The sequence below is a fragment of the Protopterus annectens genome, chromosome 3.part0 (genome assembly GCF_019279795.1).
Source record: "Protopterus annectens isolate FY-2018-M chromosome 3.part0, PAN1.0, whole genome shotgun sequence".
Lineage (NCBI taxonomy): Eukaryota > Metazoa > Chordata > Ceratodontiformes > Protopteridae > Protopterus > Protopterus annectens.
Genome location: NC_056731.1, coordinates 753,851,959 through 753,877,818, shown reverse-complemented (window position 1 = coordinate 753,877,818; position 25,860 = coordinate 753,851,959). Strand labels below are relative to the sequence as shown.

Sequence of the window (25,860 nt, the reverse complement as noted above, 5' to 3'; positions counted from 1 at the left end):
GGTGGCCTGTGCCTAGCTTACAGAGCAGTTTCTGACCCAGCTCTAATGGAAATTCTGCACAATCATAAATCAAACTGCATGAGAGTCACTTGTGCCAGGGATTTAACCTAGCCTCTGACATGAACAGGTCATGCTCGAGAGATATATATACATCTCCCAGTGACTGCCACTTCTCTGGAACAAGCTTCCAATTCACATGAAACAGAGGTGCTCCCTGACCCTCTTCAAACACAACCTAGGTCAATGGATGGGTGACCACAAATTCACTTCTGGGGTAGTGCCCATGTCTCTCTTGGACAGAGGAAGTTGTTATTAACTATCATACATCCTTACTTCTGTGAACTTCACTCACCTAACCACCAACAAATGGGGCAACTGAGGATAAATATGGCTAGGCCTGTAAGGACTCTTGGGCCATTAGCCTAGTAACCCTCTATGAACCTATCAACGTCTGTATGACAAATTCTCATCATGTTATATCTTGGGGTGTACTGTTCTGCGCTGCTGCATAAAAATAAGAAATACATCACAAATTGCCTGGCTATGCATGTAAGGATTTCTGCCATCTTCTCTTACTACCCTTTTTATTTACAACTTATCACAACTTAAAAAAAAAATTATTTGGAAACTGTATTATTTTTTTTTTTTTTTTTAAGAACAGTAATGTTTTTTTCTCGTGAATGGCAGGGGGTGAAGAGGAACAAAAGCCACCCCTTAAATGCATCATGATAGGACTATAGTGGTAATAGTTTTCACTGTGTTCCATGTATTCTTTACTTAAAAACTTTAATGTCTTTCACTTGAAAATGCATTGTGGGTGTTCTGTTTCTGAATGTATGGTATGATAATTTACCAGTTTGATGGTTGTACATGGGGAAAAGCACTGGGTGGGGCTTACTAGTGTACATTTCAGGAGAGCTACACTTCCATTTCATCCCAATTGTTAACCCTAGAAGCCAGCATTACTAACATTGCTTTTCTTCTCCCCAGCTTGCAGCACAGCCTTCCCCTTGACTGCTTTTCTTTTCCCACAAAAGTACTTACACTGAAAAAATTCAACTGCCAGAGACACTTTTTTTGTTAAATTCTGTAAAAATTTATATTGCTGTTCCTTCAGTAGTCAGTCAACTGTTACAGTGCTGTTCAATGTTTATTTCCCCTGAATCGACATGTAAATATCTGAAAATTAATTTCAAAACTTGATTTTAAAAATCAGTGTATCGTCTGATATTTATTTCCCTGCAAATACATGATGAATATTCCTGAGGCCGGTGTGGACACCTCCATGAATATTCATTACATATTCGTACACATCACCGAATGTTGGATAGTGAGTTGGATTTGGGCAGACCTTGCTTCTGGACATCCATGTGTGGTACAAGGATGCAATAAAGTCCTGTACCCTTGGTGCTGCTGGACCCTGTAGTAGTTGCATTGTTAGTCATGCTTGTTGTTACACCACTGAATATTGACATTTAAAACATGAAAAACTAGCCAGTAGTAAGACTAGAGCAAGACTTGAGAAGGTTTTTCTAAGGATATTGAAGGACCTGACCAGTCCTTATGCTGGTCTGGTGCATTAGAATAAAGTCCAGATAGTCAGCCATTTTATTCCTGTAGTGAGATTAGTAAATCCGTATTCACAGGATACAAGAGGTACCATACATTACAGAGACACAAAGATTCTGCCAACATTAAATTTCAGTACTTTTGGTATGGGGCAAGATATGCAGATCTAGTTAATTGCAAGTCTATTATTATATTGATTTCTCCCTGAAAGTTAAGAAATTGTGCTGGTAGCTTGCATGGTCTACCATTCTAGTAAAAGAGAGGGAAAGTTTGCAAAATAAAATACTTTTAGGAATAACTATGCCAGGGTTCTGTAATGATAAATCCAACACAGGAAAAGTCACCCCCTCCTCCCGAAAAAAATTGCAACTAATATATCAACAGCACAGAAACAAGTACTGAGAATGGATTCATATCAGCTCACTAAAGACATTTCAGTGAATGAAAATATTTCAAAACTAAATTTCTGCTAGCTACTTTCTATGACTGTCAAAGTATACTTCTTTTTCAGGAAGGTGACCCCCCCCCCCCCCCATGCACCTCTTCTATGTAAGGAACCCCCTAATCTTATAACTACAAACTCCACAGTTACATAACAGTGAGAAAAAGTGAAAACTCCACTGCTGCTGAAAATGACTTTCATTAAAATTGCTTCTTGATATTGGCACTCACTGAAAGTGCCTTTGTACACCTATACGGCTCCCCGAGAACTTGCATCGCAAACATCATCCTAAAATTAAACAAATATTTGTTGCAGAGAGCTCCCCCTCCACCTTTAACACTTCCCCACACCCCCACTCTCTAAGTAAACTGCCTCCAAATCTAAACAAATTTAAAGAAAAGGGAAACAACTAAAAAATGTCTCTCCTTTGAGTCATACAACCTGAGAGAGCACACTACACCAGCTGCAATGACAAAACCTTGATCTACTGAGACACCTGTACTATAACATAGTGATCAGACAGACATAATCAATTGACTTCTGACAGAGCAGCTATTAACAAAACATAGGGAAAAGATTTGCCAGCCAGTGTCCTACCTATTTTGCTTTATTCCCCAGTTACCTCATCTTTGATATTAGAATTGATTTCCCTCTATTGTAACATATACAGCTGCCATAAAACTCTTGTCTCCTGTTCTCCAGTGGTTTCTTTGATGTTCTGTAACTGATATTTTATCATTTGAACCAATGTAGGACTTTCTGGTGATGCAATACAAGGTTGGTGCCAGATGCATGCTGCACCATAAAATGTGGAAATGAATCCCCTCTCAGAATGACATTATACTTACCTTTATTAGGCTAAATGTGTCTGTGAAGATTATAAACCAAACTCTGCGGAAATAGAAAAGTGTTGCTTACCTGAAGTAATGTTGCTTAGCTGATATAACACATTTCTGTCCCAAAAGCAAATAGGTGTATACTGAATGATACCAAAATGAAGGTAGCAGATATCTTTGGACAAAGTGCTGAGGACAAAACCCAAGACACTGTACAAAACAGAAGAAAACAGAGAGAAAGAAATATTAATATTCTGACATTAAAACGGGAAAGGGTGAAAGAAAGGATAGTTATTTCAGAGTAAAAAAAGTGGAAAAAGAGAGAAATTATTTTCAATTTAATTCAATTTGATAAATTAAAAAACCCACATAGCAAGGGTTTATAGAAACTCAGGCTGCTGGTTATATACAGAGATGCTAGCAAAGTGAAACTCATCTAATACCAAGGTGGATGAGAGAATACAAAGTAATTTCTGCTAATCATTAAATGAAAACTGTATCTTAATCAAGTCAGTGTAGTGCATTATCATATATACACACACAAAAAAAGAAGTTATGTACTCACCATAACATTCCATGTGTGTTGTCCATCTTGCCTTCATTCTTTACTGGTTGGGTTCAGAACTGATGCTCGGTTCTGACTCGGCCGTATACAGGTCTTCCACTGGCACGTGGCTATATCCCTATCCCATCATGCCCTAGTAAAGCTTCCCAGATCTTGTTTGATGATAACAATAGTTACCCAATGGACTATTTCAGCATATTATAGAACAATGAAGAAGGTCAGAGAACATTACTTGCCAGATGTAACCAGGGAAGGAGGGTGAGATGTAAGAATGAAGGCGAGATAGACAACACACATGGAATGTTATGGTGAGTACATGACTTCTTTATGTAATGTTGTCTTATCTTGCCTTCATTCTTCACTGGTTGGAACAGCATCCCTAGCACCATGTTTCTTGGGTGGCTCACAGGAGAATATTCTTCAGAACAGTGGACCCGAAAGAGCCCTGTTCTTGGAGGCCAAATCCACTTTGTAATGAGTGATAAAGGTATGAGTTCTTGCCCATGTTGTAGAAACACCAACTGCATCAATTGGTAGTCTAGCACAAAATTACAGAAGAAGCTGCTATGGCTCTTGTAGAATGACCCTTGACTTTGCTGGGAAGATCTTTGTTGTTAGATTTGTATGTAAAAGTAACACAATCTGACAGCCATTTTGAAAGTTTGACCTTAGATACAGGAGCACCTTTCTTAGCTTCTGAAAATGAAACAAATAATTGGTCAGATTTTCTTAAATCCTTTGTACTATGCAGGTAGAAATGTAATTGTGTATGTACATCCAGTTGGTGTAGCATATATTCTGCCCTGTTGCCATAGCTGGGGAAAAACACTGGTAGTTCTATGGACTGATTTAAATTAGATTCTGAACATACTTTTGGTAAGAAGGATGGGTTTGTTCGAAGGAATACTCTGTCTTTGTGGAAAAACATGTAGGGGGCTTTATCGATAATGCTTGCAGCTCTGAAACCCTTCTAGCAGAAGTGATGGCAATCAAAATAACTATTTTCCATGTCAAGAACATTATATCAGAGGATGATGCAGGTTCAAAGGAGGGAAGAATCAAACAGGACAAAATAAAGTTTAGGTCCCATGGTGGTAGAGGTGCCTCAATGGGTGGTCTTAACAGAATAGTGCCCTTCAGGAAGGCTTTGCATAGTCTGTGAGACATCAAATTTGGGGCTAAATCATTTATATGAAAATTAGATATCACTGCTAACTGGACTCGAATGGTAGCTGCAGCTGTGCCTTCATTAAATAACTTCATTAGAAATTCAAGAATATAACCTATAGGGGCAGAAAAAGGATCAATGTGATTACTTAATGCCCAGGAAGAAAATCTTTTCCATTTGCTCATGCCTAGTTTTCTCTTTGAAGCCTTATGAGACGGGATCAAGATATGCTTCACAAAAGAAGAAAAGTTAGGGAGCCTGGCTATATTTGGAATCAGAGTAGCCAAGCTGTCAATTTGAGGGTTTGAAAAGAGGGGTGGAGCATTCCTGATGTACGAGTCAGAAGGTCTGGAACTGGGTCCAGAACCCACGGCTCTTCCTGCAGATAAGGCCAAAGGAAGGGGAATCAAATTTGATGAGGCCAGTATGGAGCAATGAGAATCAGATTGCTTCCCAATGAGCTGTCTTTCTGAAGATCTCTGAGTATCAAGGGAAAAGGATGGAAGCCATAAAGAAGACCCAAGGGCCAATCATATAAGTGCATCCCTTGGTGACACCCCTGGAAGTTGGATTAGGGCAAAGTAGTTGCTGCATTTGGCATTCATGGATTTGGAAAAAAGGTTGCAGCAAGGCTGGCCCCATTTGCAGAAAATCCTCTCCGCTATTTCTTGTTTTAGGGACCACTCATGAGGCAACAGAATCACTCTGCTGAGTTTGTCTCCTATTACATTGGATTTCCCCAGTATGTGCATTGCTATCAGAAAGCATTGGGAGGAGGTAACCCACTGCCATACTCTCAGGGCCTCTCGACAAAGGGGGTAGGACCTGGTTCCTCCTTGTTAGGTACCAAACAACTGCATGTTGTCTGTCTGTATTGCAATAGTTCCCAGTGGAAGAGTCCAGAAGTGCCTGCAATACAGAAAGCACCTCTTTCATCTCTAGGACATTGATGTGCAAATGGGCCTTGTGATCCTGCCAAGTGCATTGGACTGTCCTTCCCAGATAATCCTCCCACCCTATCTTGGGAGGCATCCATTGTTACTGTGGCTAAAGGCTGTGGAAGGTCAAAGGGTTGACCTGTTGACACGTGAGTGGAGTGAAGTCACCAGCGGAGGTCTTTTTTGCAGGACTCATCAGAATTTAGTGAGACATGGGTAGTTCCTGCAACAACCACTGAGTGAACAGTAGCCACTGGAGGATTCTCATGTGCATGGGTGCTAATGGAACTAAGTTTATCACTGCTGCCATGGTTCCCAAGACTTTCACAACTGTTCTTACCTGTACTCTTCTTTTGGAAAGAAGGTTTAAGACTTGATGTCACAGAACTAAAATTCTCTCTGTAGGAAGTTTTGCCATCATTTTTGTTGTGTCTAGCTCTGCCCCTATAAAAACAATATGTTGAGATGGCAACAAGGCAGATTTTTCATAATTTATCATGGTTTCCAGGTGAGAACAGGGAAGTAATGCAGTGTCTCTTGTTTTTAGTAATAGATGGTTGGTGGTGGCAGTTAGGACCCCAGTCATCTACATACAGAAACACTCAGAATCCCAGACATCTCAAGTGAGCCATGACCACTGCCATACACTTGGTAAACACTCTGGGGGCTGTAGTGAAACCAAAGGGCAGGAACCAAAATTGTTAACAACTGGCTCCCAGCCAAAAACACATATGACTCCTAGATGGCCTGTACATTTTTATGTGGTAGTGCACATCCTGAAGGTCTACAGAGCACATCCAATTATCTTTTCCAAGAAAGAGAAAAATGGACTGCAGTGTTATCTTCCAGAACTTTGTCTTTCGTACTGATTCATTTAATCTGCTGAGGTCCAAAATGTGCCTCCAGTCCCCCTGTTCTCTTTGGCACTAAAAAAGAACCTTGAGTAAATTACAGATCCTATTTGGTCTATGGGGACTCTTTGGATGACTCTCTTGTCCAGAAACTTTTGAATTTCTAGAGTTGCCAGTTCCCTCTGACTGGGTGGAATGTCTGGGGTGTTGTTTATATTTGGGATGGGAAGGGAGAAGGGTATAGGAGTCACCTCTGGATATGATACCTTGTACCCAATTGTCTTTCATTATTTCCAACCAGGCATCTTGGTACAAGATAAGTGACTCCCAACTGCCTCCAAAGATGGACAGATGGGCCTCCCTTCAGGAGCACTGAAAGGGCCTACCACAGAATGAATCCCTGTCACCCTGATTTTGCAGGCTCCCTCTGCTGTGTGGATGATATCTCCCTTTACTACTTCCCCCTCTGCCCCTGGGGGAAGAGTCACCACTTGTGCCCTAAAAAACTCTCTGGGATTTTCGGAACCACATCTTTCCTCTCTTTTGACTTTTTGGGTAAGGTCTAGAAGGTAGGGTAAAATGGACTCCTACGACAGAAAAGGTTTTCCCTTCTTGCTCACACCTGTTGAGTGTGTCCTTAACTTTTTGCCCGAAGAGGAATGAGCCATCGAAGCGGGCATTAACAAAGGTAAACTTAAAGGGTTCCGCAAAGTCACGTAAGCGCATCCAGGAATGTCTCCTCAGGGAAATTCCTGAACTGACTGCCCTACTCACTCCCTTTGCTGCATAAGAAATAAGCCTCATGAAGGAGTTAACCATAGAGTTTAAGGTGGAGAGCTGAGAGGAAACCTTGTCTGATACCCCTGCAGCTACTGAACCTTGTAGAGTATCTCCTAGCTCCTTTAGGAGATCTCTTTGTTGCCTAGTAAAGTATGTTAGATAATTTAGTGATCTGAGTGCAAAGGGCACAAGAGAAAATGCACTTTCTGTATTTGTTCATCGTATGAGACTCCTTGCTTGGCGGATGGACAGAACAGGATGTCTCTGAAAGTTCCTTTTTGGTGGCTGCCGCCACAAGCATAGCATCCACTGGGACACCCTTAGTAAGAAATTTCCTGTCTGTAGGCACAGTAATAAATTTGTTTGGCCTCTGCGAAATAGGTTCTACTGGGTCTGGAGACTCCCACATCTTTTGACTGACTAATTCCATGATGAAAAGGCAGAGACACCCAAGTGGTGGAAGGGGCGACCCAAAAGCATTCAATTACACAGACTCTTCCTCAGAAGGGCTGATGGGCTTCCAGATGCCTCTCTGTTTAAGTATTTTTATGATGTCAGCAAAGGAGACATCCTCAGAGGGCGACCGTGGGGACCCTTCTGACTCATCAAGGTCCGTGTCTGAAGTGACAGACTCCTCTGGGGAGTCTAAATGCTTCCTCTTGCAAAGTCCCTTATGAGGGATCTCTTTAGAAGGTTATTCTGGAGAGGTTTTGGAAGAGAGGAGTTCACCCAATGGGGGATCTTGAGGCCTAGGGTCTCCACATGTCTGTGGATGGTGTGGTGTCAAGACAGATGCTGGTGCCTTTGGGGGAAGAATGTCAAGACCTAAGAGTGGAGCTGTCTGTGGAGACAGCACTCTCCTCATCTCCTTGAAAGCCCCCTCCCCTGATTGATTACACCTCTGGCTCCGAAGAGTCAGAAGGCATCCCTGAAACCAAGGGGGTTGGCTCCGAGGCTGATGTAGGAGCCAAGCTCACCAGCACAAAAGCCGTGAGAGGCAAGTTTGGATCGGACAAATGTCTGAACCGACTCTCCTCCCTGGACCTTACCAGAGAGCATTGGCTCCTAGACCCTTCGAGCTCAGACAGAACCGAGCATGTCAGAGCAGATGTTGGGCCGGAAGATCCCGGAATGGGTCTTGGCACCAAGGGTTCCACTATGATAGGTTCCAGACATTCTGGCTCCGAGGTTCCAGATTGGTGCAGAGGATGAATTGATGTTGAAGGGGAGGTCCTGGTCGGTTCAAGGTTGGAGCCGATGGCAGTTTGGCCAGCACCGGTGTCCTTAAAAGTCTGCACACCACCCAATCCATGTCATTATCAGAAAGACTCCTGGAGGACCGAGAGGAAGGGGCAGGAGATCCTATTGGTTGTAGTAAAGGTGATCTTAAAGAATTCTGAGGACTGGCTCCATAATTCAAACTCTATCAGCACCGATACTGAAGGAGCTGATGAGGGAGATTTTCCGGGCCCAGCAAACTTCGCGTCTGGAGATGCAACTTTGGTCAGCTTTTTTGCTGGCTCCAATTGGCCAGAAGAAGGAGTTGACTATTTTCCAGATCTGTCAGATTTTGATGAAGGAGACTGGGTCAATTTTGAAGAGCCCTGACCATCTTCTAACACTTCAGTGAAGGGGGACTTCAATAAACCTCTTACTATAAGCTTGTTATTCCTTTTAAGCAGCACTCTAGAACTAAAAGAGTGGCAACTAGAACAGGATTGTTGCAAGTGCAAAGCTCCTAGACAGTATACATAAATAGTGTGTCCATCCGAGATGGACATCTGCTGGTTACATTTCACATACTTTTTAAACCCAGAGGGTTTGGCTTCCTTATGTTCCTTAGACACAATCAGTATACTAATAGACAACAGCAACAAGTATAAGAACATGCATAAATACTCAAAAGTCTAGCAGACAAGCCAAAGCTTTCACTATACTATATATCTATCTATACATACACATATATTATATATTATATATATATATATTTTTTTTTTTAAAAGAACAAGAAGAAATAACCTTAACAATTACAACAGAAGAAGGGGAAGGGGTGGCAGTTTTCTAACTGAAAACAAAGCTACCGAGCTCAAAAGGGAGGGGGAAGGGAGAAGATAGCCATCTAATATAAACGGCAACGGCAGCCCTCTAACTTAAATTAACTGCCAGTTTTGGTTAGGAAAAAGTAACAGGAACAACAATTTTCTTAACAACACTAAGTTAAACGACTGTGCAAAAAATGCTTTAAAGCACTAAATGTAAGCCGGGATAGGGAGTAACACAGGCCTAATGAAGAAAAATTATGGCCAGAAGACAAGCAGAAGAGTGAACTCTCTAAACTAACAGGATAACTACTTAAACACTAATCGTTAACTTATTAAACAGCCAAAACACCAACTATACTAATAATGAGCAAGAAAAATTTCCCAACATAGCCAGAGCCAAAATGTAAGCACCCAATCTGTTTAGCGGCAAACAAGATCTGGGGAGCTCTACTAGGGCATGATGGGATAGAGATACAGCAGGATCCCATGGAAGAACTCGAGCTTTTGTATACGGCTGAGTCGGAGCCGAGGATTGGTTCCGAACTCAACCAGTGAAGAATGAAGGCGAGATAGGACAACATCACATCTAGGTTTAACCATGCAGCATGATGAATCCTGGAGGCAGCAACCTTTTGCTTCTTCTGGTGAGATTATGGTTCTGTGTGACAGAAAATCATAATTTGTTTTAACAGATATGAGTATGATACATATTCAGTATCAATTTACTACAGCAGGACCAAAAGGTAAAGGAAGGTTAATAGATGCATTAAAAATGGAAGGAATGAGGTACAGCATATAGAATGAGGTCAAACAAAACAGTATTTAAACTGTGTTGTCCTCTGGAAGAATCCAGTTGTTTTCTTATTTATTACTTTTGTATCTTGATATTGCTGCATTAAGGCAGAAAGAAAGCAATGAAGTGAAAGTAACAAAACCCTGTGAAGCCTGTAGTGTGGCAATTAGTGCAGAGACTTAAGACTATAAGTGGCTGATAAGCTGTTTTGGGTACTCCAGGGTTTGATTTCCACTGCCTTCATTTGTCTATCGAGGAACCTCAACATTTCAATTAACTAGTCAGTGATCTCATGTTGTTCCTGGAGTGGGGTGCCTTTGTCCAGAGTGCTTACTTGTTAAATAAATGAAAACAGAATGAGTCTTTATGCTTAGCCTCTAGTCCCAAAGTAAGAGGACAATAGCAATAACAATAAAAATGGTGGATAAGTCAGTGGTGCAACAGATCGCCCACCTGCCTGTGGTGCAGAAGTCTTTGACTTCTCTTCCCACAGCAGGTAGATGGATTGTTGTCACACTGCAGCATGTGGGGATTGCTGCATTCCTAAATATGCCCTTCTTTGGATGTGATGTCTGATGGTAGCTCAGGTGGATATAAAATATCCTACATCACTTACCAAAAAAGAGTAGGGGAAACTCCCCGATGCTGTGGACATATTTCCCTTAGTAGTATAAGTAGGGGAAACTCCCCGATGCTGTGGCCAAATTTCCCTTAGTAGTATAAATAACACCTCGGGTCTCCACTGAAAAGAGGCTACTAGCTTAGTGGGACTAACCAGGCCAACAAAGAATAAATAAATGCAGATGATGAAGTAAAAAAAAAAGCATGTATGTTGATGAAATATATGGTGTAAAGGGCAAATGTAAAAAAATTCAAAGCAAATGTTTTCACATGCCAAACAAATGTTGTAAACCATATGCACGTAGTCAACATTAAGCAAGCATGCATGCAATAGTAATACTGATGTAGTATTGTTGGAGTTACAGATGAGAGAGACATAGGAAACTGTTGTCATTTCTAGGTGGAGAAGGGATGGGAGATAGAGAGATACAGCGAGAGAGAGAGAGAGAGAGACAGAAGAAACTTATGTTATTTCAGGTCAGGTTATGATAAATGAGGAGGATGAAATAAATAGAAAATAAAAGACTAGAGCAACTAGTGCTACTTTGAAGTACTTAGTTTAAATGTCAACCCATTATGAATTTCCTGTGATGAAACACTTCATCTGAGCCACAAAGTGGTCACATTGTAGGATTCAGTGGTACACTGTAGGTCTTTGGAGATACTTTCAACCCTTCAAATTCACTGTATGGGTAACAATATTGCAACTAATACCAACACATAAATAAGGAGACATCAAGGCCATTGTTGGGCATTGTCTGTACTGTACCATGTGGCTAAGACCTGGAACTCCTTCTCTTTATCCATCGGGTCAATACCTTCCCTCCCATCCTTAAAAACAATTCTGAAAGACTTCCTAGCTAAAAGCTGACTCTGTTCTTGCTCAATACCAGGATAAACTACATCCCTAAATGTGGGCAACTACCTATTCATACCTTACATCTCTTTATTTTCCCTTCTTCACTCACTATCTTACTTCAATCCATTTCACTCCCCGGCTTTCTGTCTAAATATACCATAAGTCTGCTTTTCTCTCACTTTGTATCGCAAGTCTTGCTTGTATTACACTAACTGTTTATATTTTTAATATGATATGTCTCTAGAATGGGTTGAATAGATACTAGATATAGATTGTATTTGTAAAACTAAAGCTTGATTATGTAGTAAAGGTAATAGAGTGAGTGTCTTCTTAAGAGAATTTAATTGATGACAAGCAAGATTTAATTATCAATTAATTAAGAAAAAGAGCGGGAAATTAAGCAGCTATCCTTGCTATATAACCATCTGATTTTCTGTATTGAATTATAACCTGAAGAAGCATACTGGATTGTATGCGAAAGCGCTTGTTACCTGTGATAATAATAAAGATTTTTTATATTTTCTACTGCATCGTGATGATCTTTGTTTTGGTGTTTCCTGGGATTGTATTACACTAACTTACCTTTTATTTCTCTATAAACAGGTTAAAAATTCTCTAACTGTTCAATCATTGTCATATAAATTGTGTATCTACTCTTAACCAATGTTTTCATATTATATCTAATTTGGTACAATTATTAAAACTGTATATGTTTTTTGTATTATTTTTAGAGACTAAAATTATTCTTAAAATGTTTTGTAATACTTTGGATCTTTCCCCCAGGCCCTCTGCTTAAAATGGGCTCCTACTTAGTTGTGCTTTCCCGGTAATCAAATGTCAAATACATAAATTTAAATACATTAATAAAATTAAGAGTTCTTCATGGCTGCTTGTTAGTGTGCTTGTTACCATAGAAGATGGTATCCTCATTCATCATCATCAGCCCCTTTTTTCCATTTTTCTACATGGGGGCAGGGTATCATGTTAACTGTCGCCACCTCTCTTGATCCAGTGCCACACTTCTGCCTTCTTCAGCACTCATGCCTGAATTTCACAGATCTTCTTTCACACAATCCATCCACCGCTTTGCTAGATGTCCTCGCTTCTTCTTACCTTCTTCCTGTCTGCCCCAAATCGTCCTCACCAGAATGTCTTCTGCTTTTCTACACATGTGCCCAAACTACCGTAATCTGTTCTCTTTGATATTTTCTGCAACTGGAGCTGCTTTGGCTTCTGCTCTTATGTCCTCATTTCTTCATCTATCCCACAGTGTGCATCCTATCACCTTTCTCAGACACTTCCTTTCCATCACCTCTAGCTTCTTCACCTGTTCTGTCTTTACTGCCCAGGTTTCTGTACCATACAGTAGTACTGGTCGCACCACTGTCTTGTACACCTTACTTTTCAGCTTCTTTGGAATTCTTCTGTAATAGACTACACCTGATACTCTATGCCATTTGGCTGCAGCCCCTCTGAGTCTAGCTTTGACCTCTTCATTCAGACTACCCTTCTCCTCCACTTCCCCTCCCAGATGCTTGAAGCTGTTTACCATCCCTACTATCTCTATTCTCAGCTTCTTCTGATTTCCCCAATTTGTTGCCATTACCACTGTCTTATCTGTGCTTAGTTTCATCCCATGTGCCTAGAGATTTGCATTCCATTCTCCTATCCTTTGCTGAAGTTCCAGCTCAGAGTCTGTCTGTAATGCCACATCATCTGCATACAACAGCTTTGTTGAGCCGTCCCATCCAATCTGTTTGCTAATGTAGTCCATCACCAGTATGAACAGCAGTGGGCTCAGAGCTGAACCCTAATGTACACCCACTCCCACTGAGAAACCCTTTGTGAGGCTGAACACTGTCCGTACTTGAGTCATTGGATCCTTGTACATAGCCTGCACTAATTCTACCAGTGTTTCTGGGACTTCAAACCACCACAATACTGCCCAGATCAGCTATCTTGTGACCTTGTCATATGCTTTCTCCAAGTCTAGGAATGCCCCGTTGGACTCTCTCCTCATCTCTAGCTTCTTCTCAAGTATCTGTCTCAATGTAAACATTGGGTCAATTGTGCTGCATCCTGATCTGAATCCAAACTGCTCATCCTCCATATTACATTCTACTACTCTGCATATCCATTTATCAATCATCCTCTCCAGACCTTTCATGCAATGTGATAGGAGTTTGATGCATCTGTACTGCCCACAGTTGTGGATGTCCTCTTTGTTCTTGTACAATGGCACAGGTATGCTTATTCATCTGGGATATGACTTTCTCTCCACACTGCTATTAGTACCCTCAGGAGCCATTTTTCCCCTATCTCACCCGGCATCTTTATCTGTGACCTCATCTGAGCCTGCCGCTTTCCCTGACTTCATCTTCCTCAGTGCTGTTCTTACTTCTTCTAGGGTGGGCTCCTCTTCTCTCATTGTTGTCTATTTCTGGGGCAGTACAGCTTCTGTATGGTTTTCTTCATTCCAAAGCTGCTGGAAATACTCATTCCATCTGCCTTTGATGCCCTCTGGACTGGTGAGCACGTTGTTGCTGGCATCCCTTATGAAGGGTGTCTGACTATCTTCTTTATCTTTCTGTCTTTGCCTTGCAACCTGATATAGTTTATTTGTGCCCCTCATGCCCTATTCTTTGCTATTGCAAATTAGAATAGCCAACCAGTAGTCCTTCCTAGCCTGGTCAGTTTTTTCTATCTCCTCCTGCACTCCTTTCTTTTGATGACTTCCTGGACTTCTGCATTCTACCACCAGCTTTCCTTATGTACTTTATTTCCATATCTGGCTTGGGCACATATCTTTTCTGTAGTCCTAACACATGCTGTTTTTAGGCACTGCCATTCTTCAACTCCACCTACTTCCTCCTCTTCATGGGGTGGTAGAGCCCTGAGTAATTCCTTGAACTGCTTTGCTTTCTCTACAGTCAACTTCCAGGTCTTTAGTCTAGTCTCTGTTGACCTTAGACCCTTCTCTGACCACTGCTTGCAGCTGATTGTGGCAGCTAGTGGTTTATGCTGTGGGCCGACTGTTTCACTGGGGATGACTTTGCAATCATAGATTCTACCCCAGTGCCTTTTCCTTACTAGGAGGAAGTCTACCTGCATGTTGACTACTTTATTGTGACTGTCTCTCAAGCCATTTGCCAGACAGAAGTCTAGAATGGCTTCTCCTTCTTTATTCCTGTTGCCCCACACATGTGGACCCAGGCAGTCCTCATATCCTGTTCTGTCTGTACTGATATGTGCATTCAAGTCACCCATTATCAACACTAATTCATGTTGTCCTGCTTTATCTAGTAGGTCCTGCAACTGCTGTCTGAATGCACTCTTTTCCTGACTATCACAGCCCTGCTGTGGGGCATAGGCTGAGATTATGAATACTGCCCTATCATTACACTGGAGTCTGACTGCCATGAGTCTGTCATTAATTCGGATGATATCCCTTACTGCCTTCTGAAGCCTCTCTCTCACCACAATTTCTGTACAATTTCTAGCCTGCCCTCCACCTGAGTAGTAGACTTCCATCTTGTCTCTTGGATACATAGGATGTCCAGCCTCCTCCATCATGTCCACTTCTAAGCTGCATCCTGTCAGTGAACCTACTAGCAATTGTCAGCTTATGTTTGGCAGGTTGGTTTTACATCCAGCTTTTGCACAACACAGGCACTGGGCTTTATGGTGGGCACACACTGGCCAATAGGGATACATATACCCCCAACAATAGCACAGGTCCCTGGCGTGGGTCAGAGAAGGCTGGGTCCTCAACCCAGTTATCACCGGTAACTACCCATGCCCATTTTTGGTGACATTAGTCAACATGACCGAATCACGTTTTGAAACCCCATGGGATACAGGGAGGACATGCAAACACCAAACAGACATTGTTCGGAGGTCAAAATCATACCTTGTGCATGGGAAGCAAAGATCTTAACCACTAAGCCATCTGGTCTCTCCTCATTGTTTTGACTTAATCCAGCAAATGGTTTGGCATTAATAAAGAGGATAGAGGATGTGGTCTGTTAAATACTTCAGAACATGAATGGGAGCTCAGATGTTTTTGTGACAGTGATTTGGTGAAAGTGGTGCATAGTGAAAGATCTTTCATGTTCACAGTGGCTGATCATTCAGGGCTTCTAACACAGCAAACATCTGTGCTCTGTATGCAGTGCAGATCCCTTTCTCTTCTTAATCAAGGAAGCAAATAATGAAATGCCTAAGGGGATTTGAAGCAGGTATACTCTAATAACTGTTGAGTCTGTGTATTTGTTTTTCAATTTTAGGTGGATAGTGCTGAATCATTGTTCTCTTGGCTTGCTAACAGCTGCATCCATGGGGCTAGTTATCTGCTAAGTCTCAAAAACTAAATAAATCAGTTCTTTGCTAATGGTTTGTTAAGTGTAGATTTGTGGCATGTATTTGTTGGTATAGCTACATTTACCTGATAGCTGTGGTCTCCTTCTGTAGTAGTTTGACCATCTTTGTTAGCCTTTGAATGGTCTGGTGCATGCCCTGGTAATGAGCAAACATGGGTGAAACAGCCACATGAATTCATAGCAAACTAAGCACACACTCAACTTAAAAAGGAACTGGTTACTCTGTAGGGAATTTAATAGAGCCACTAAAGGATCCCTTTATGTTAATCTATAAAAAAATCAGCAGGGTGGCATCTTAGGACTTAAACAGCATTTTGTGTTGGGACAAACCAAGCCCTGTAATAGATGTATAACAGGTGTCATACTTTAATTAGTACCAGAAAGGCTAAGAGGACAGCAGTAGTGGCTCTAGGTACATGGTGGCTCTCTGATCACCGACAGTTTGTGAGGAATCAGACCAAGACCTCTCATCTCTGGCAGGAGAGACAAATCTAGGAATAATAAATTCTAACAGGAAAGAAGATGAGAGAGAGGGGTGATTGACTACTTCTAGTTCTTGATAGGACTGATGAGAGGGGATGAAAAGTACTCAGGTCACCACGAGAATGCACAGAAGGTTACACATAAGGTTGTACATGTTAACTGGTTGCAAGATCATAGAATAGACTTTAACTGTCACTAGGCTGGCTGAGCACAGAATGAGAGGATATGTTTCTGTTGTGTGTGTAAGAATGGTGTTAACTATCACCAAAATATGGTGCATCTCCACTGCCTGCTGTGAGTATGACTGCACTGGACAGGAACAGCTCAGACAGGCATAAGGCTGCTTGGAGTGAATTGCTATGGAGTGAGTCTGTACACCAATGGTTTTAGATATCATCTGTCAGACCAGAAACCAACAGCCTTTGACTCTATACGCTGCTTACCTCAGTTGCCTATATATGTACAGGAGTGCTTTGCACACTCTTATTAAAAGCACAGTGATGGAGATGAGTGAATCATGGGGCAGCAGTACTTCTGAAATAAGATTCAGGGTAGAAAGCATTATGCCAAGGGGCAAGCTTTTGAAGAAGTATATCTGAAGGACCAATTTTGCACCCCACCCACACAAACACACCTTAAGAAATACAACTGTTACTCATTGTTACACATTTGTAAAAGTAGCTTGCAACATATTTCTTCAAACAGCTGCTGTATTACCTGCCCACACAGCTATCTTTGTTTATCTTTTATACTGTTTAGAATCTATAGTGCAATATATATTTCTTTAACTTACACACCACGACTATATTTAACCAGGCTTTATATATGTTGCCATTGAAGATTATTAACACAGTTTACTGTTATAATCCTGAAAATCACAAGGACAGTTTCTATCTGCTCATGTAATATAAATAGGCTCAATATTCCAAATGAAGGTTGTATAAACTTTATATTAATTAAGAGTACAAATAAACGTTATATTACCTAAGGGCACGACAAAGCTCTGACAAGGGAGAAAGCACTCATCTCATTCTTTTAACTTATTAATCATGGTTTAAACAAGCAATAATAGCTTTAATCGTGTTCTTATTTTTAATAAGAATGCAATGTGATCTTTGACACGGATCTTACATAAGAGGTTATGCCAACAGTCTATTTTAGTAATTCATATGCCGATATCATTCCTGTACAACTTGTTTCCCCTTTTTTGTTTTGCTCTTCCTTAAGGAAAGTGAGCACTGTCCTTAAGATGGAAACTCCCACAGTAGTTTCCTCGATTCTGCGTGTGTATATGTCATTTGATCTAAAGTCTGGTTAAAATTCAGCAAATTTTGACTTTCACTATTCAAATTTCTCTACTAAGCCTACATTACTAGAGTTACATATTTGTCTGGGCAAACAGAGTTAGTATCCTTTGAACAACTCCAAGTACAGTTGCATGACTGTTATGGGATAACCTTTAAAAGCTTTCAATCTTTTTTAGATAATCTTCATTTATTAAATATCACCTATCTCATACTGACTTTAGATATAGAAGGAAAATTGTTGAAAATGACCCATCCTACTTTTCCAAAACCCTGGAGCATTCATTTCCTACTTTCATTACTAATAAGGAAACTTATACCGGTACCACCAGTGATGTTAAGTGGTGGTTACGCATCTATTCAGTTTTTGCACTTTCCAGTGAAAATGGATAATGACAGCTCACCTTCTTTATGCTTCTCTCTGCTAACTGAAATCCTGCTATAATCTCTTTAAAATCAGAAAGATTAAGATGACAGTTGAAGCATCAATACTTCTCAGAAGAATTCCCTTTTTACTACAATGCAACTAACTTTTCTGCCACATAGAAGTGCCTTTTACAACATTATTAATCACAGACTCACATTACTGATGATACTCCTAACCAGTTTATTCCATCTGAATGGAACCTCATGTATGGTACAGGGATAGTCTAAGAAACATGACTACCTATACTAAACCACTTTCCTTGATATCCCACTGTAACACATCTCAAACCTTAAGCAGTTATACTTAAATACATTTGGGATAAATCTTCCTTTTGACTAACAAAAAGTCTGAAACAGAAACTTCCAATTTGTTGGTGAGGAAATAAAGGCACTTTCGCCTCCTATAATGGTCCTTAAAAATCATGCACTTGATGCATTTGGAAGGCAGCTCTACCATATCATATGAGAACAAATGAATATATAGTATGCTGATCATGTGATTCAGCTGAGTGTGCAGCAGGCTGAAGGGTTAGTTTTACATGTATTGGCTAGTAGTCTGTGGTTAGGTAGCAATCATAGTGAGAGAGAGAGCAGCTGTACAGTGGTGAGGCTCAGGGGTTAGAGGATAAGGAGACATTATGTTCCTGGGATGAGACAATAAATACAGATGCTGGTGACACAGCAGTGCTGATAAAAGATGTAGTAGGGTATTTTATATTGAAGAAAGAATCATGTGGAAATGGGCATTATCTGTGCTACGCAGTCTACCTTCATCAGATGAAGCTTGCTGCATTTGAGAGGTATGTGAACTTCAGTAGAAATGTAGCAGGCAAGGTAGGCCAGTGTGTGTGTGTGTGTGTGTGTGTGTGTGTGTGTGTGTGTGTGTGTGTGTGTTTGTGTGTGTACGCTTATGTGTGTAAGTAATGTGCAAGTGATGTCTGCATATGAGTTTCAAATGTGTGTTCCAGGTCATTTGCCTGAAACCCAAAACTTTGTGACATCTACTTAAAACCTCATTTGACTGAAAAGCGTAAAAGTCTATAGAAAGCATGTGATGGTGTAATTTGTTATTATAGGTGTTATTAGGGATATGATTCTTGCACAGCATGTGAGATTGCAATGGTTGGTGTCACAGTGTAGCCCCACATCTGTAGATGTTTGTTTGTGGTCCAGCATTGATTAACTGCATGTGGTGCTTTTGTCTCACTTTCCTGGTTATGCAACCTTGGAGTAAGTACATACATATCTATATATCTATATATCTATATATATATATATATATATATATATATATAAAATATGTTGATATATACATATATATATATATATATATATATATATATATATATATATATATATGTATGGATCTAGGACGTTTGGTCGAATGATCAAACGTCTGAATCCATAACCACTGAACACACTTTAACGAAAGCGCTTTTATCGAAAAAGCACTTTCATTAAAGCATGTTACTAAAAAAAACAAAAAAAACTACATTAACTTTTTAGCAGGGGAGCTTTCCTCCTGCACTCCCTATGTGGGGGGCTGTGCCCCCCACCACCCCTACGTTAATATTCACCCTCCGAGACTGCACTACAGTGGGGAAAAGGGAATTTTCCCTTATCCGCACCATAGTACGGCCTCGGCAACAGGTATACTTATGCAAAAGTGCTTCTTCAGTGAAAAGCACTTTTGCGCAAGTATGCCCGGCCATTTGGGTTTCAGACTTTTGATCATTCGATCAAACATCCTAGATCCATATATATATATATATATATATATATATATATATATATATATATATATATATATATATGTATATATATAACATTATTTATGGTATATTTGTTGCAGAGCCACTTTTCAGTCAAATGATTATTCAGTTAAATGAGTTTTCAAGCATATGAGTTTTCAGGCAAATGGACTCAAGCATTTGAGTTTCAGGCAAATTAACTTTCAGACAAATATGTGTGTGTTTGTGTGTGCATTCATAATCCATGTCAAATGTTTTACTTTTGTGATGTTTGTGCATCTGTGAGAGTCAGTAAAATGATACCTCTCCTCAAAATTCTGTGCATCATGCAAGCATTATCAGCTCCATACAATAACACCCCACATCAATTTCTTTTCATATGTAGCACTGTACTTTTCATGTGTAGCACTGTACGTTTCATGTGTAGCACTGTACTTTTCATGTGTAGCACTGTATGTTTCATGTGTAGCACTGTACTTTTCATGTGTAGCACTGTACATTTCATGTGTAGCACTCTATGTGTAGCACTCTACTTTTCATGTGTAGCACTGTATGTTTCATGTGTAGCACTGTACGTTTCATGTGTAGCACTCTACTTTTCATGTGTAGCACTGTACTTTTCATGTGTAGCACTGTACGTTTCATGTGTAGCACTCTACTTTTCATGTGTAGCACTGTATGTTTCATGTGTAGCACTGTACTTTTTTCACCATTCCCTGAACTTCTCTTAAGCCCCAGAACTCTTTATGCCAGCTTATTTTGACCTAAATGAAATAGTTTCTGAACATATCAGACATGTCGAACTATTCTGTAGCCTGCATCCTTAAAGCACTCATGCAGTTTTTCAGCTCCTAATATACCACAGCATAAAAGTAAGACTAGTCATGCCTTCAAACACTTAGATTGGCGTCACATACGGAGCAGCACATATTGAGTCTGACAGTTCCAAAGATAGCCCTGCAAGCTCTGTAAGCTAACTTCTCCATTCCTGTATCACACTAGAATAATATTGTGCTGCCTCATTTCCTGCATCTCCTCTTATATAAACTATAGCCACCCAGACATTTTATAAAATCCCATTCACACCAAAGGACTTTTCTCCCTGGTGCAAACTCATTTGGAATATGATGATACAGAAGCTTAACTGCTAGCACTCAAATATTTTAATGTGCCAGAAAAATAAACTCACTTTCCAGTCTCAAACTGTTACATACACCTTTAAACGAAATATTTTAACGTCTGTTTACCCTGATTCTATCAACCCAACTTTTATTTTCTTTTGTGATCATTGCACAGCACTTCTCTTCAATCTAGGCATCTTTCATGTCAGTTCCCATTTTAACACTCTATTAATTCCCCGTTTATCTATGTGCACTTAGTGGGAGCACTGTTTTAACCCCTTTCATATGTGTATTACTGAGAGAGCAGGCTTTTAAGTCATTCAACACCTTAAACAATAAGCTGTACGTCAGTCTCCATTCCATATCACATTTTCCACCAAAATGTGATCCTGTAACCACCAGAAAATAGATCTTTTTTTTTTCAGTATGTCCTATTCTGATGCATTCTTGATTAATATTAAACCAGGGTCCTTCTGCATGGTAGGGAAGTCAACCTTCAAGTTCTACTCAAACTTAAAAATCCTTGGCTTGCCTACAGTGTCTTTAGCTGAAATGACAAAAACGGAGCTTTTTATTGAATGCCTGTTATGTTCCCTGTCACGGGCACACACACACACACGCACACACACACATACACACACACTTGGAATGTACTTGACGTTTGCCTTATTTGAAAAAAGTCAATGTGAAGAGCCGCCTATTTCAGTGAAAGGCCGAAACAAGAATAGAGCAAAAAGCAAACCTCAGCACTGTAAACGAATAGGACTGGAAAAAATGTTTCCTTTTAAATTCATGCATTCATCACAGCCCACTAAAAGGAATATAAACTTTACAGAAATCCAAACAAAACCTTTCTATTACTCAGAACTGCTTTAAGAAATGGCGTCCACAATGCTGAATGCAGTGCACTTTCATCTATTATCATCAGTGCCAAAAAAGACACGTAAGTATGACTCAGAGGATGGTTATGTTGTTTCATATACTAAATGTCAGTGTAAAGAGAAACTCTTTATTCTACAAGCACCGTATGAAATGTTTAAGGGTTCTGGTACTGACCCCGTTGGAAGGTAGAATTATGGCCTTAAAAGAAACTGTATTGTTATGTTAACCTAAAAGCTCTGGTGCAAAATGAAAGAAGAGAATTAGTGATCTGTGGCCTTAGTGTTTAAACACAGTAATGTATAGCAACTTCTCTAGGGAACATTGTTAAATAACTAACTACGCAGATGTTGTTGAAGTACAGCAGAGTATAAAAAAGTTAAATGAGCACGGTAACAGGATCTTAAACAGATACATCTTGCAAACTGTATTGAACACACTACGAATGGTAAACCTTTGCAATACAATGAGACACACATATAAAGTAATTACAGTATGTGACTGAGCATAGGTTTGCAAAAATAAATGAGTCAGCACACTGCATGCGGTGGGCCTTCCTGGTGTTAGAGGAGTAATAAGATAGTTTTTTGATTTTAAAACAGTTGTTAAAAAAGATCTTCCTTGGAAATGATTAGTTGATGGCATTGTAAAAGCATGAAAAAATCCAATGTAGTCTACAAAGATGCACATGGTTTAGAATGGACAGAGACACTGCCCACACCCCAGCAGATCTGTCTTGCAATATGGTGCTCATGGACACCATTCAAAATGTGGAGAGCATTTGTGCTTGCAAGGAAAGGGCTTAAATTCATGGGGTACAAACAAAACAAAGTAGCCACCTAAGCTGTTGGCAGTCAACACAAACAAAACAGATCTGTTGAAATCATCTGGAGAGGATAATGCTTGCCTCAGTGCTAACACAGATATCATACATTGTGAACATTTATGCAAATAAACAGATTGGTCAAAACTCACTGTAATGTCTTTAAAGCATTTATGCAGGTTGAGTTTGTCACTATGCATCAGCCCACATTGAATGTTATCCTTCTTATACGAAAACTGCATATATACATATACATATAGTCACTGTAACTCAAAGTAGAGGGAATACTGTAAGATACCACTACTGTGTGGTTAGTATAGATTCTCCTCATTCATTCACTCTACCTCAGAGTAGAGAGTAGTATCCTAAAATCCAACCTAGTATATATTATTTCTGTTCACTCACTGTACCTCAGAGAAGGATGAGTCCTTTAAATATTTTAGCCATGGACATAGTATAGATTATCCCTTTTCACTCAATCTGCTTCAGAGTAGAAGGGATATTCTAACATAACTCAGCCATAGCCTAAGTATACATTCTCCATATAACAAATGGTACCTCAGCATCGAGGGAGTACCCTAACATACCACAGCCACAGACCTAGTATACATTCTCCCCATTCACTCACTGTAGCTCACAGTATGGAAGAGCACCCTAAGATACTACAGCCATGGATTTACAGTACATTCTCCCCATTGACTCACTGTAGCTCACAGTATGGAAGAGTACCCTAAGATACTACAGCCACGGACTTAGTATACATTCTCCCCATTCACTCACTGTAGCTCTCAGTATGGAAGAGTACCCTAAGATACTACAGCCACGGACTTAGTATACATTCTCCCCATTCACTCACTGTAGCTCTCAGTATGGAAGAGTACCCTAAGATACTACAGCCATGGATTTACAGTACATTCTCCCCATTCACTTACTGTAGCTCACAGTATGGTAGAGTACCCTAAGATACTACAGCCATGGATTTACAGTACAGTCTCCCCATTCACTCACTGTAGCTCACAGTATGGACGAGTACCCTAAGATACTACAGCCATGGATTTACAGTACATTCTCCCCATTCACTCACTGTAGCTCACAGTATGGAAGAGTACCCTAAGATACTACAGCCATGGATTTACAGTACAGTCTCCCCATTCACTTACTGCAGCTCAAAGTATGGGGTAGCACTGTAAGATACCACATCCATTGTGTTAGTATACATTCTTCCTGTTCAATCATTGTACCTCAAAGATGGGGGTAACCTAAGATACCACACTCAGGAACTGGTATATACTCTCTTTGTTTACTCACTGTACCTCAGATACCACAGTCATGGATTTAGTATAGATTCTCCTGGTTCAATCGCTGTACCTCAGTGTAGGGGGTGTAACCTAAGATGCAACATCCAGGGACTTCATATGTATTTTCCTAGTTGACTCACTGTACCTCAGAGTTAGGGATTACCCTAGCATACCATAGTAATGGATTTAGTATACACTCTCCTTATCTCAGAGTCCAAGGAGTACCCCAAAGTACCACAGCTATAGAATTAGTGCACACTCTCCCTGATCTCTATTCAGGGTATCACAGTTATGGTTCTCATAATATCAACAGCCACCTAATGGGGATGAGGGAGTCTTTCCCTTCATACTGACCCTTCTGCCTGAAGAACTGATGTTAATGCGTCTGACAAACAACCACTAAAATACACAGAGCAGAGACTATAGATGATTCAAGGGCATGGATGCATTTTAATGTAACATATTTAAGGTACTTTTGGCATTTCAGCTTAACATCCACATCAGACATCAGTTTTTTTTTTTTTCTTAAAGTTTTTTTTTTGTTGTAAATACCTTTCAAATAACAAAGTTTGTTCTGCCAGGTATTTAACACAGCATATGATACAATCAAACATTTTTTTACTTTGTAAGGGCTCTGAGTTCAGTATTTTTAACAATACGCTAGTTGTGAGATTAACATTTATTGCTGGAGTTGTGACTAAAAGCTGGCTGGGTGCTGTGTGCAGATTGTTCCCCTTTTCCACAGCTCTGGTAAAGCTGATATGTATTTAATTGGTAATATACACTATTCTTTTTCTGTCAGAGCCTGTAGTTCAGTGCTGTACTACTGGCACCAAACTTTTACCCCCACGCCACAATCTCTGCATATTGTAGACCTGTACACAGTAATGTTTTGTATGTGGAAACTTCTTCTGCACAAACATTTTGCATTCCTCCTAGTGTGGTATTGTTGCCAAACTGAGTAGTTTATACCTACATTCTAGCAGGTGACTAGTCCTAGGACTGTACCTGGAGAATATTATAACAAGCTCCAATCTGTACACAGACCCTCAGCTCCTAATTCCAGGGTATATGTTACTAAATTTAAGAGCTGATACATTACTGCTACATATAATTTCCTGTTGCTGTTACCATAGCTCACTAGGGTTGGCGAGGTTAAATGGGAATAGGTTAACTATAGTTCAAAGTGGGTTAACTAGCAGTAAAGTCTATAAGGAATTTTGATTTTTTTAACTAACTGCTGTATTCTTTTTAATTTCAATTAAATGGGTGTTCTTTTAGTTTTTTTGTTTGCTTTTTTTCATTTGAATAAGTTATGTATATTTATTACACAATCTTTTCTCCATATGTATAAATGTTCAGCTGGGGTAGCATAACTAAACAAAGATTCTTATGGTTTCTGTAACTCATTCCTTAACTGTGTAGGGTAAGGTATGATGTACTTGGGGTACCACTGGGACAGACAATTGTTATTTTCACTTCAGTACACTTTTCCTTCACAATTTCCCTTACAGCCCAGTGAGAGTGCATCTAACTATAGGAATGTTTTAATGTTAGGTGACTATTTTCAGCCATATAGACACCGCTCTCCCCAGGATGAACAAAAACAGGATGACAGTTAGTTGTCTTTGTGCACCCAGGATCTGGGATATAACAAGAGTTCTTAAAGCTCTCCCTCCTGACAAATACGATTATGACCCAATAGTGGTACAAGTTGGGGTGAATTACCTCAAGCACTCTACCCAGAGGAACATGCAGAAGGACGTTATTGAACTTGCGATGTATTTGTCTGGGGCCTGCAAAGACACTGCTCTTGACTGATATTTTGGTATCAATCAGAATAATGCCAAAATTAAAAAAAACAAGATAATTGGTGTTAATAATTGACTACGTAGCTAGTGTCATTCTAGGGGCATCCAATAAGTGTCAACT

At 40.1% G+C, this 25,860-nt stretch overlaps 1 protein-coding gene across 1 annotated transcript in view; it reads right to left on the bottom strand.

Moving 5' to 3' along the window:
* The window catches only part of LOC122796926 (collagen alpha-6(VI) chain-like), a 1,619,258-nt gene that overhangs the window by 1,568,974 nt on the left and 24,424 nt on the right, over positions 1-25,860 (bottom strand). Inside the window, exon 3 of the mRNA XM_044065693.1 lies at positions 2,930-3,057. The gene's annotated coding sequence lies outside the window, so the exon portion shown is untranslated. The remainder of the gene's footprint in view (positions 1-2,929; positions 3,058-25,860) is intronic.